Here is a 12,465-nt window from a genome sequence, read left to right on the forward strand (position 1 = left end):
ATACAGAAAACGCTGTAACACTGTAAAATCCCGCCTATTTCTACTTCTTTCAGACTTCAAAAGTCTTCAAACATGGTTTATTCATTTATCAAGTCCACCCTTAGGGTCGCTATCACAAATTGCAAGTGGCTTGGTCCCTTGCTTCCCTTCGTATTCTTGGAATGTGTTGAAAAACATTGGAAATACATTAAAATCTGCTTTTACGGACCTGAAATATTTTATATTTCATTTCTAAACCCTTTTGGATTTGGGCCTTATCGCATCGACGTCGCTCCTTGGTTCCCTTTGTATTTTGTTATATAAAAAAAATACATGAAATACATTAAAAAATGGCTTTCTGCGTATCTCAAATTTTATACAATTTCATGTATATAACCGTTGGGTTCGATTATCAGGTCGCCCATATACCGGTGCATAGGCCCTGCCCATAAGGTTTCTCCAATGCGATCTACCGATGCAATTGATCGCGATCGTATATTGCTAGTGCCCCGAGCCCATGCTAGCGTGCTTTGTATTTTTAGATAGCAAAACCCTGATGTAATGTGGGCCATCGATATGCGCACTTGATCGAAAGTCCACGTTGAATCGCAAATCATCATCGCCATCACCCCATGGTCTGCACTGATTGCCACTATTTGCGACCGCTGATTGCGACCTGCCGATCCGATCATCGGGGATCGCTGATTGGGGGTGTGCTTCGCCCAATCTTAAGTCCTCTGTGCTGGCCGATATGCAATTTTCAGATTAGATATGGGCCGTTGATAAGCCAGATCTAACGGTTGCTGTGCGTCATCTCTGTGTATGCCTACGATAACGGTTTTTCACTATTATTCTTTGGTTTTTTCCTCCTGATAGTGATTTTCCACCCTTCCAAGGGCTCTTGGAATGCAACTGTTGGGATTTTTAAATGATCCTTAGGTGAGTTTCAAAGCCTTCAGTAGTGTTTTGGATCCAATTTGGGCCAAATTCTTCCAAGGCTAACAGGTCTAGTGGGACTACTACGCGTAGTGACTTTTTCTCGAAGATCATTTTACGCTTCTTCAGGTTGATGACTCCATTAATATCGGTGGCCCAGCCTATTACTAACAACGTGGGATAGGGATTGCTGTCATCGACAATCTCTATTACTTCAAAATCTGTCTGCGCGCTCGCTACTTCAATATCAACTGTACCCCTTGTAACCTTCCGATGGGAAAAATATTCTGTTGGTTCACTATTCGTAGTTGAATAGGGGACCATTACAATGCGGGCCTACCCATACGTTCCCATGTTTGCTTCAGTAATACATTCGTGTTTGAACCCAGATCTAGGATTACCTGATCCATTTCATACTCACCAATCTGTGCAGTCAACCTCATTTCCCTTCCAGTGCATAATTCATGTTTCCCCAATTTCCAGACTACGCGCGGTTCTCCTGACCTCGCGCACCTGGTGATCAGTTCCTGTAGTCCTTTAATCACCTTGCTGTCGCGTAGCAGTTTCATGCATGTCTCCAGAAAGGTAGTGAGCATTGAAGGATCCATTCTTGGCTCTGGTTGATCCTTACTACCTGAGGTGGAGGTCTCCGTGAAGCTCTTTTTAGCTTCCACGAATGTCTCCTTTGCGCGTTCTAAGTCAAACTCGAGTTCCTTTGCAGTAGCCTTGTGAACCCACATACTTTCCTCTGGCTACTTCCCTGTATCCTCTCCTGTGGTTGTACTGCTTCTGAGCATCATGTTTACATTCGGGTCCTCTTCGCGCGGCTCGGACCTCATCATTTGTATATTCTGATTCGGGGGAGGCTAGAATACCCCTTTTTCGCGCATCTTTGTGATCAACGTAGGATAGTCTATTGTTTCATGATCAAACTGAGCACAATACGAATAGGATATCCTCATCGGGTTGTTACAATCGCGAGCATAGTGCCCTGGTCCTCTGCTATTGTAACAAATTAATTGTCCGTGGCCCCTTCCTGGTCCCATTCCACCTCGTCCTTGAACTTGCCCCTGAAATCCACATGCCATCCCTGCATCTGGGTCAAGGGCTTGCGTTTCATTCTGCATTCTATAGGCAGGGGTCCGATCCATCATTAGCTCGTAACTGTAACAAGTGCACTCATTGTGGCCTACCGACCTGCAGAAATTACAAAACAATGGCTGGGGTGTCTATGTATACTTCTGCAACAAATGAAAATTATCTGTTGTGTGTTTCCCTCCTATCTGACATATCACACACCATAAAGTGAGTGCCGCACTCGGCCTTGCCCGTGCCTCCGGTCTCAATGGCATTGGCCCTCCTCCTACCAAGTAGCTTGTGAACATTGGACAATGATCCTTGTCATGGCCCTGGCCTTTGCATTTTATGCACCATACTTCCTCGCGCGCCTCTAGCCACGATGCCCTATCTTGCTTCAAACTTTTCATTTCCAAACACAGATTCTATAGTTGCGCGTGTATTTGTTGAACTCCCAACCCAGGGTCTTGTATCGGGGTTTCATGTAATTTCATTGCCATTTCCAAAACTTTGGCCTGGGTGGAAAGTTTCTGTTGTGACAGTGCCATCCTCAAGTGCGGTGCCAGAGATGCTACAAAACATGCGTGATGCTGTCCATCTATCAATGTCATATTGGCTTCGCGGATCGTACTCTTCAGCCGTTGATCTAGGTCCCAGGAACTCTCGTCCGGGAGCATCGCGATTTCTTTATACTCGATGATTGATTGTGTTTCTGACTTTGGCTTGCTAAATTCCCCATTCAGCACATTCTGGATCTCTGCTATCCCTGTGTTTGGGTGGTTGTTAGAATTCTTGATGTACCATGTTAATGCGCGATCCTTCCACGTGCTCACCAATGTAGCCTTCTTAATATTGTCGTCTGTGACACCTTGTGCTTCCCATACTACTCTTACCACGAACCAAAATTGGTCTAGATCCTCATTCCCTACCACTTTGAATATTGGTAGTTTGATCGCGCTCACCATACTGAATTGTGGAGGTGGTGGAGGTGGAGTGGGTGGAGATGGAGGTGAGGGAGGTGAAGCGGGTGGTGGTGTGGGTGGAGGTGGTAACTACGGAATGCGTTGTCTTATCAAACTGACCACACTTCTCAGAGAGACCTTAGCAAACTCTCCTTCTCCCTCTTGCGAGGGTGAAATCAAGGGATTGTTTTCTAATTCTTCGCTACTTTTGTAGATATTTCCACTCCATGTAGTCCCAAACATTAATGTATTCACATGACCCTTTTTTCACACAATAGAATCTTAATCCAAGTATTCAAAGATTTAATATACTTACCTCATAGTCATTTTAGAAAGCGTCAGTTTGCCTCACTGTAGCTCACAGTTGTGTCTACCGCAAACTCAGTGATAAATCCCCCTATTATCCGGTTGAGTTAATGGTCCACAGCTGGCGCGATCTTATCTTCTGATGCTTCTAGTCTACGCACTAATTCTGGAGTCCACACTATCGGTTAGTTGAGCCTACACCTTCCCTGGCTATCAGCTAACCTCGGATCCACTCGTATAATTCAGAAGGAAAGGATGCAAAGAAAATCTCATGGGTTTCTGTATACACGTAGCGCTCCAACCACTTTTCCTTAGATACTTGCAGAGTTCTGTTTTCTTGTGTCACGAACTTGTGAATATTCTTGGTCAACCACTCTTCAATTTCCTTCTTGGTTGGGTTCCAGTGGCATGAAATCAGACATCCCTTATGCAGATCCCGGTCCTGCCAACGAAACCATTTTTTGGCTTAGTGGGGCCCGACCCAGGTACATAAGTGATTTAGCCAAACAAATCACGGTATTATTGGCTCTTTCGGTAACAGTTCGTGGAGCGTGGACTGAGGTCTCACCTGAAGTAGTATGGGAGGGTGCTAGAACTAAGTTTCTGCACCCTGGAGATGTCTGATATGAGGTGATTGGTACGCGGTCCAACCTTTGCACATACTACGCTACGCGCACTTGCGGGCACCCCCCGCCCTGCGATACTGTCTTCGTGCAGTTCTAGCCACAGCGTGACCCGTGTTATTTACCCAAGTCTTCCTTAGTTAGGCTCCGTTAGCTGATTACTTAGATTATTTTCATATATAAGCATTCATACAAGTATTCATCAATTGCACGCAGTAAATAAATAGAGTAAAAGTAATGTATACGATCAAAATATTGTTATATACCTAGGGGGGATAATATGGGGTAGAAAGGGAGGTACCCAAGGGAATAATGTAATAATGGGATGGGCCATAGTAATAAATAAGGTGGTTAACCCGTATCATGTAAGGGACCACAAGTAGTTAGTAATAATGTATTGTTCCCATGGTATTAGATTGATGGTATTGAGGGAACCATGGTAATGACCCATGGTATTGTATGTATGAGGCCTATATAGAGGCTAGAGAGTCCACATTGAGAGATGTCAAGGAATATTGTATGAATAGGCATATGGCTTGTGGAGTGTTCTCCTTCCTTAACGAGTGAATGTATGGTGTTGCCCTACCTTAAGGGTTTGATATTAACAAAGAAGCATTTCTATCTATATTTATGGGTATATTTCTATTCTCATATATTTTCAGGTCAGAGCTATAACAAGTGAATCATTTCTATCTAAATTCAAATCTTGTTTTTCTTGGGTCTATTTATATTATCATATATTTATGGGTTAGATCTATAACAAGTGGTATTAGAGCGCTTTCCAAGGTCGGTGGGATCTCCATTTTTTAGCAATTTTTTTTGGCTAGAGACGTGTTTCGACGTCTTTAAACCACAGGATCTGTTTTTTAGTGCATAAACCTGCGGATTTGGGGAGGCATGCATGCAGGAAATACAAGAGGTGGTCATGCTTGTTGGACTCCCTTGTAACCCCTGTGGGTACCCCTTCGAGTAGTAGCGCATTAGACAGAACTTCGCACAGACTGTCTTCCAAGTACCCTTTGGTATATCGGAAGCCCCCTACCTCCCTTTGTACCCCATATTATCCCCCCTAGGTATATAAAAAATATGGATTCAAGAAAAGATGAACAAAGTAAACTTATCTTTATTAACTTTCAATCCCAAGTACATACCCAACTCCACCCTACGCACTTAGCTGCAGGGGTCCACGCACTTAGCTGCTGACTCTACTAGGCCTCTGCGCACTTAGCTACAGAGCCTCTTCCTACTACTACGACCCAGTAAACTTCAAATTCCACTCTAACCTCGAACCATGCCTTCGCTATTCTATCTATCATCGAATTATCTCTCTTTAAACTTAGAGCCTTGCTCTATCTATACAATCCCATGGTCTGCGGACCATGGGTAGGCTGACACAACTTTACATTAAATTACAATATTTTAGGGCAGACAACCCTATGAATCATCCTAGAATTCGCACTCTGTGCCCGTAATTCATGGAGTTCTACATCATCTTTGACCAAAACTTGGGCTTTGAGCCCCAAACCTACTGCAGGGGATCCCATGCCCAACAATGATTTAGGGACCTCAACGATTATTCCAGTGCTCTTTGAGGCTTCCACTTCCGTAATTTCCTGTGCAACTTCCTCTGGTGTTGACATCATTATAGTTAGGAGGTCCCACATCTTCTTCGACAATGTTTCGAAAACTGAACTTGCTCTCAAAGTCTCAAACTCTGAAAGGTCACTTGATAGTGCAACAACTCAGTTCTCAAAATACTAAGTGTTTTTCGCTGGACAACCACTTGTAATTTATAGGATCTTTTGAATTTGAATTCAACCGTTCCCCCACATTCGACTGATTAATGCTAGATTGGTGGCATATTTTCAAGAATCTAGCCCATTAAGTTCACCTTAAATGTCTGCCACCCACTCCATTTGGCCTCAAACCAACCATCAAATCATGAATAGTGACTTTAACGGTCATTTTCCAGCAAACTTGCGCGCGAGCGCAACTGTCTTCGCTCTGTTGCGGACCCTGTGACACTTTGCTGCTTTGCACAGTCCTGAAATCACGTAGCTCCTGGGAAGTGTAGTTTATAGTCCCGCACCTCCTTTCAGCTACCTGGAGCACTAAGACTGTGCTCCTATTGTCTAGTCAGATGGTTGGGCCACTTGAGTATGGCTTCAAACGACTACCATTCACTTTTATTGGGAAGGGATCTCCATTTAACTTAACCAACTATACCGTGCCACCGTTAATAATCTCCTTAATAACATACGACTCTAACCAATGCATCCTAAATTTTCCAGGGAATTTATCAAACTTATTTTCATACAATAGCACCAAGTCATTCACGTTAAAGGTGCGCAACTTAATATGCTGGTCGTGCCAAGCCTTTTCACGCTGCTTTTGGACCTGTTGGTGAAATCCAACCAAAAATCTCTCTTCTTCTAGTTCATCCAACTGTGTGAGCTGTTCTTCCAGGGCTCTGTGATCCGTCATACCTGTGAGCACTGCTATGCATAGACTAGGCATGATATGTTCCATAGGCATTACGACTTCAACCCGTATACCAGCCTAAAGGATGTCTGTCATGTTAACTTCTTACATGTCGTCCGATAAGCCCATAATACTACAGGTATGCGTAGGTCCCAATCACTTCGCTGATCATTCAATACCTTGGTTAGTGTGGTTTCTAGCACTTTGTTGAATGCCTCCATTATCCTGTTAGCCTGTGGGTGATAAGGTGTGCTCTTTTGATGATACACCTGAAACTCTTCCATTAGCGCGCTAATCGTTTCATTTAGAAAGTGCGTACCCCGATCACTCATCAAGATCTTTGGACATCCAAATTGCGTCAGTCAATGTTCAAATAAAAACTTCACGACAGTTGCACCCATGCAATCCTTCACCGACTGCGCTTATGCCCAACGAGTCAAGTACTCCATCGCAGTGATAATATACCTCATGCCTGTCTTTCCTTGGGGCTGAATCGGTCCTACAAAATCTATTTCCCACTTTTCGAAAGGTTGCAATGTCATTTGTGGATTCAAAGGCATCTCATCCCTCCACGATGGCCTGCATGTTCTTTGACACACATCGCACACCTTGCAATATGCTTTTGAATCCTAATGAAGGGTTGGCCACCACAACCCTGCGTGTAGAATATTCTATGTGGTTTCTCTTCCTGCATAATGTCCTCTCGCGGTGCCCCCATGAGTGTCCATGAGGATGATTCTTTGTTCAAACCAATCTTGAATAGATGCCCAACAATTACAGAGAAATCTGCCGCATGCACCACTAATTCCTTCTTTTGATGTATAGAGTATCCTTCCGACGAAGTTCAAGTTGTTAGGAAGTGTATTATATCCTCTAAATTTCCATCCGCGATGTGTAGAGAAAAAAGCTGCGCGTCAGGTAATCCTTCCTCCAAATTAGTAGGTTCCTCCCCGATTTCAATGCGCGATAGGTGATCTAGTCCCGTGTTCAATCGTCCAGGCTTCACAACAACTTCAAAATCATATTCTTGGAACAATAAGAGCCATTTGCAGATGTGCCCCCCCAACACAGGCTTATTGACCAAGTACTTCAGTGCGGAGTACAGGTGCACCTCCTCAGGTTTGGGATTTTCTCCATAGGCCTGCATCCATGTGTGAGAATCATTCTTCCCATAATACTTGTCTGTCAGTCGCATCTTAGGCTTCGCAAATCATGCTCTCATCATTCTCCTACATTCACACCAATAATCAAAACTTCCCTTTTGTGTACCCCACCATCTTGCGGACGTACCACGCAGTGCCTAGTCCAAGGCCTAGAAGCTTTGCTTTTCTGGCACTTCCCTTTCGAATGCATCCAAAAAGGTATCTACCTCATTTAGTCCATCGTAAGTAGGCAGATTTATTGCCTCTAATGATACACAACGTAGCGACCTGGTCATCATATTGCAATTCAACATAGTTACTTCATGTAAGCAATTTTGCCAATGTTATATTTATTCGTCGGAATCCAAAGTGCAGGAGCTTTCATGCTCCCACGTAATCTATCCATCTGTGGTGGGGTTCACACAGTCTTGGTCTCATGCTGTTATCTTATAGATGCAATCCAGATCATCATCACTCTCATAGTTGCAGGCCGGTTCCGTATAGCGCAATCCTTTAGCAGGATCCAGGGGTATTATTATGTGCAGTGATTTCTTCTCAAAGATCATTTTCTTTTCTTCAGATTGATTACCACATTCATATCAGTAGCCCAGTCAATTCCAAAGAGTGTAGGGTAGGGATTGATGTCATCAACAATCTCTATTACTTCAAAATCTGCCAGAGCGCTCACTCCCTCAATATCCACGGTCACCCCTTGCAATCGTTGCATGGGTATGATTTTTTGTTGGTTCGCCATCCTTTGCTGAATCAGAGACCATTGCAACGCAGGTCTCCCCATTCGCTCCCATGTCTATTTTGGTAGAACATTCACATCTGATCCCAAATCCATAATGACTTGATCCATTTCGTATTCTCCGATCTACACGGTGAGTCTCATTTTACGCCCTGTATTTGTTTTATGCTTTCCAATCTTGCGGACTATGCGTGATTCACCTGGCGCGGTCCCAACATATCTATTGATAAATTCATGTAACTTCATACAGGTTTCGAGGAAAGTTGTGAGTATAGAGGGGTCCATCTCTGGCTCAGGCTTATCTTTGCTTCCTGAAGTGGAGGCCTCAACGAAGCTCTTCTTAGCTTCCATGAAAGTTTCCCGCGTGTGTTCTAAATCAAACTTAACCTCTTTCACTGGGGCTTTGCAAACCCAGGTACTATCTTCTGGCTGTTTCCCCTTGTCATCTCCTGTCATGATTCCAATTTGGAGCACTATATTTTCGTTTGGATCTTCCTTGCATGGCTCAAACCTCATCATTTGCAGGTTCTGAGTCCGGGAGGTGGTAGCACTCCTTTGTCACATATCCTAGATATCGGTGTAGGACAATCTTCTTTTTCATGATCAAATAGTGTGAAATACTTGCACGGCGGGCGCGTTTGATTAGTGCAATCTTGGGCATAATGTCTTGGCCCTCCGCAATTGTAGCAAATCAACTATCCGCGACCTCTACCAGGTCCTCCTCTGCCTCAGCCTCATCCGTTTCCTTGAAATATTGTCCACGCCATCCCTTCATTTTGGTAAAGGTGCCGCGTTTCGGCCCGAACTCTATAGACGAGTGTTCTATCCATCATAAATTCATAGCTCTTACAAGTATGCTCGTCATGTCCCACTGATCAAAAAAAGTTACAGAAAAACTATTGCAGAGTTTGCATATACTTCTGTAACAAGTGGCATTTATCCGTGGCATGCTTTCTGGCTATTTGACAGATAGCACACCACAAAGCAGGCACCACCTTAGTTCCTATTTGAGCTTCCGGCCTTAAAGGCATCGGTCCTCCTCCTGCAAGGTAATTTGTAAAGACCGGGCAATGGTCTTTGTCATGACCCTGACTCTTTCATTTCACGCACCAAACCTCTTTGCATACCTCTAGACAAACCATCCTATCCTGCTTCAAGCTTTGCATCTCAAGGCACAGATTCTTCAGTTGCACGTGGATCTACTGAACTCCTAGATTAGGATCTTGCATCGAGGTCTCATGTAGTCTCATGGAAATATCTGAGGCCTCTGCCTAAGTTGCTATATTCTGTTGTGACTATGCACTCCTTAAATGTGGAAGTAGCGAAGCCACAAACCACTCGCGATGCTGTCCATCTTTCAAGTTCATGTTAGCTTTGCGTATCATATATTTCATCCTCTGATCTAGTTCCCAAGGCATTTCACCTGGTAGCATCGTGATCAGAATTGGGCCTGCAATATCTACTAGCTATGATCGGCTATGCTCGGGGCTACGATCTATGGATCGCGGAAAAGAAACGCGGCGGCATAGTAACCATGGGACCGGATAAATACGATGTACGGGATCCTCGTAGTAGGCTGGACCAACATCCAGCCGAGAGAGGACAGCCTTTGGATGTTCGCGACTCTCGCATTCAGGTTATCGTTGGAGTACTTAATATACCAGGTCAGCGCACGATCTTGCAGAGCGCTAACGAGTGTCGCTTTATTTATATGGTCATCTGTAACACCTTGCGCTTCCCATACAACCCTTACAACGAACCATAATTGGTCCGGATACTCATTTCCCAAACCTTTGAACATGGGAAACTTCGCTATATTTGCCATACTAAATCACGGTGGTGGTGGAGGTGGTACATGTGAAGTTGGAGGTGATGGCGGTGAAGATGGAGGTGGTGCAGGCAAAGTTGGTATTCACGGAAATCCCTATCTTATCAACTAAATAGAACTTCGCGGTGAGACATTTGCTATTCCTTCTTCATCTCCTCGCAGAGGTGGAATCAAGGGGCTATACTCTGAACCCTTATTTCCTTCATTTCTGTAACTTTTTCCAGTTTGCGGAGTCCCAAACATCAAGGTAACTGCATAACCCGTTTTTCGCACAACATCATTTTAATCCAAGTATTCAGAGATTTTATGTACTTACCTCGTGGTCCTTTGAAAAAGCGTCACTCTGTCTCGCTATAGCTGACTGAGGTGTCGACCAAAAACTCAGTAACAAATCCTCCTATAATGAAATCGAGCCAATGATAGACAACACACGCGATCTTATCCTCTCATGCTTCCAACCTTCACACTAGTTTTGGGGTCCACAGAATAGGACTGTCAAGTTTCCACCTTCCTTGGCTATCTTCTAGCTTTGCTATCCACTCGTATAGCTCAGTAGGGAAGGAGGCGAAAAATATTTCGTGGATCTCAATATACAGGTAGCCGTCTAGCCACTGTTCTTTTGACAGTCACGGGTTTCTGTTCTCCTGTGCGCTGCGAAATCGTGAATTCTTCTATCCAACCAACCTTTGATTTATTTCTTAGATGGATTCCAGTGATACGATATCACACATATCTATGCAGATTATGGTCTCGGCAACAAAACCATTTTTTGGCTTATGGGGGCCTGACCCAGGTTCAATATTAGTTAGCCAAACAAATCCCTACACTACTGGCCCTTTCAGCATCAGCCAGTAGAGCGCGAACTTATGTCTCACCCGAAGTAGTATGGGGGATGCTAGAACCAAGTTTTTGCACCCTTGAGATGGTTGTGGTGCCGGTTTGTTCCAACTATACCTGCCTTCGCACATGTTTCTTAGCTCTATGTTCCACCCTTCTGTACCTACACAAAAGGGAACAATTGGCTTTTGCGTAGCCCTAACCTGAGGCTTAGGGACTTTCACACTACTAGGGTAGTGAACTGCGATATCTCCCAAGCTAGGCTAAGTATCTTACTTATGTTATTAACATATCTTAGTTAGATTCGCGTAAACAGATGTTCTTACTTGCATTCACATAAACAATACTATTATACACATTTGCACATCATATAAGCATTAGAAGTGAAATTTATGCCCAATATAACAGATGCATAAACAATAAATAAAGACTCAGAATTTATAGAATACTTCTCTTTATTGATAATTCCAGACGATTATAGACTGAACTCGCCCTGTGCACTCAACTGTGGACTTCTAGGCCTCTGCGCACTTAGCTGTAGAGCCTCTACCTATGATACAACCCAAAAATTAGACTTCTACTTAGAGCTATCTCTCATACATCATATCTTCATTATTCCTCTTTTTGGTGCCTTCGACTACTTAGAGCTTCGCTCTATTTATACAATCCCATGATTTGCAGACCATGGGTAGATCTTCTACATCCAACATTACATTGTCAAAATAAGGGTGGACAAGCCTATGACTCTTTAACGAATACACACTCTGCGACCATAAATGTGGAGTCTTTACATTAGGATTACAAAATTGGACCAAAATATGGGCTTTAAGCCCCAAAAATGCCCTTTCGGGATCCTGCGACCAACAAACATTCTTTTCCTTTTCTAAAGATTTGTAAGAAAGGAGTTTATCTTTATCACCTGTCATGTGTTTAGAGCATCCACTGTCAATGTACCACTGATTTTCTTGTCCTTCTGCAAATAGAGCTATGCCACATCTTTCTGACTGAAATTCCTTCCTTTTCCATACCTTGGAATTTGATGATGTTTATTCCTTTTGAATTGTTTGCCGAAATTTTCTCCTGCATTCAGATTCTTCATGACCAAAGTTATTGCAAAATGAACATTCCATTTCATTTTCAAGAGGAGAAAAGTTATTATAAGATATTTTCTTGATCCATGTCATGCTCCTTTGTTTTCTTGCTTCTCTAGTCATGATAGTCTTGTAAGAAACACACTGAGAAACTTTATGACCAAAGTTATGGCATGAAAAAAATTGTCCATTAAAGAAGAAGTTTCTGTGATCAGAAAATATTTTGGTGCTGTTCACCTTTTTATTGATGCTTCTATTGATGTCCACCCTTGGAGTAAAATGAGCATGATTTACATGGGGAGTACCTTTAGGCTTTTGTTGAGGATTGATGCATTATTCATTGGTTTTCGCTGCATCAAGATAGCTTCTGGTGTTGACTGAAGGCTTTTCTGGTTGGGATGTTTCTCCAGTGTATCTAAGACCAGTGATTATCAACAGACAACGTTGAACCT

Source organism: Pinus tabuliformis, chromosome 4_1, assembly GCF_031772625.1.
Source record: "Pinus tabuliformis cultivar Carrire ecotype Pingquan chromosome 4_1, CPIR1, whole genome shotgun sequence".
Classification (NCBI taxonomy): domain Eukaryota; kingdom Viridiplantae; phylum Streptophyta; class Pinopsida; order Pinales; family Pinaceae; genus Pinus; species Pinus tabuliformis.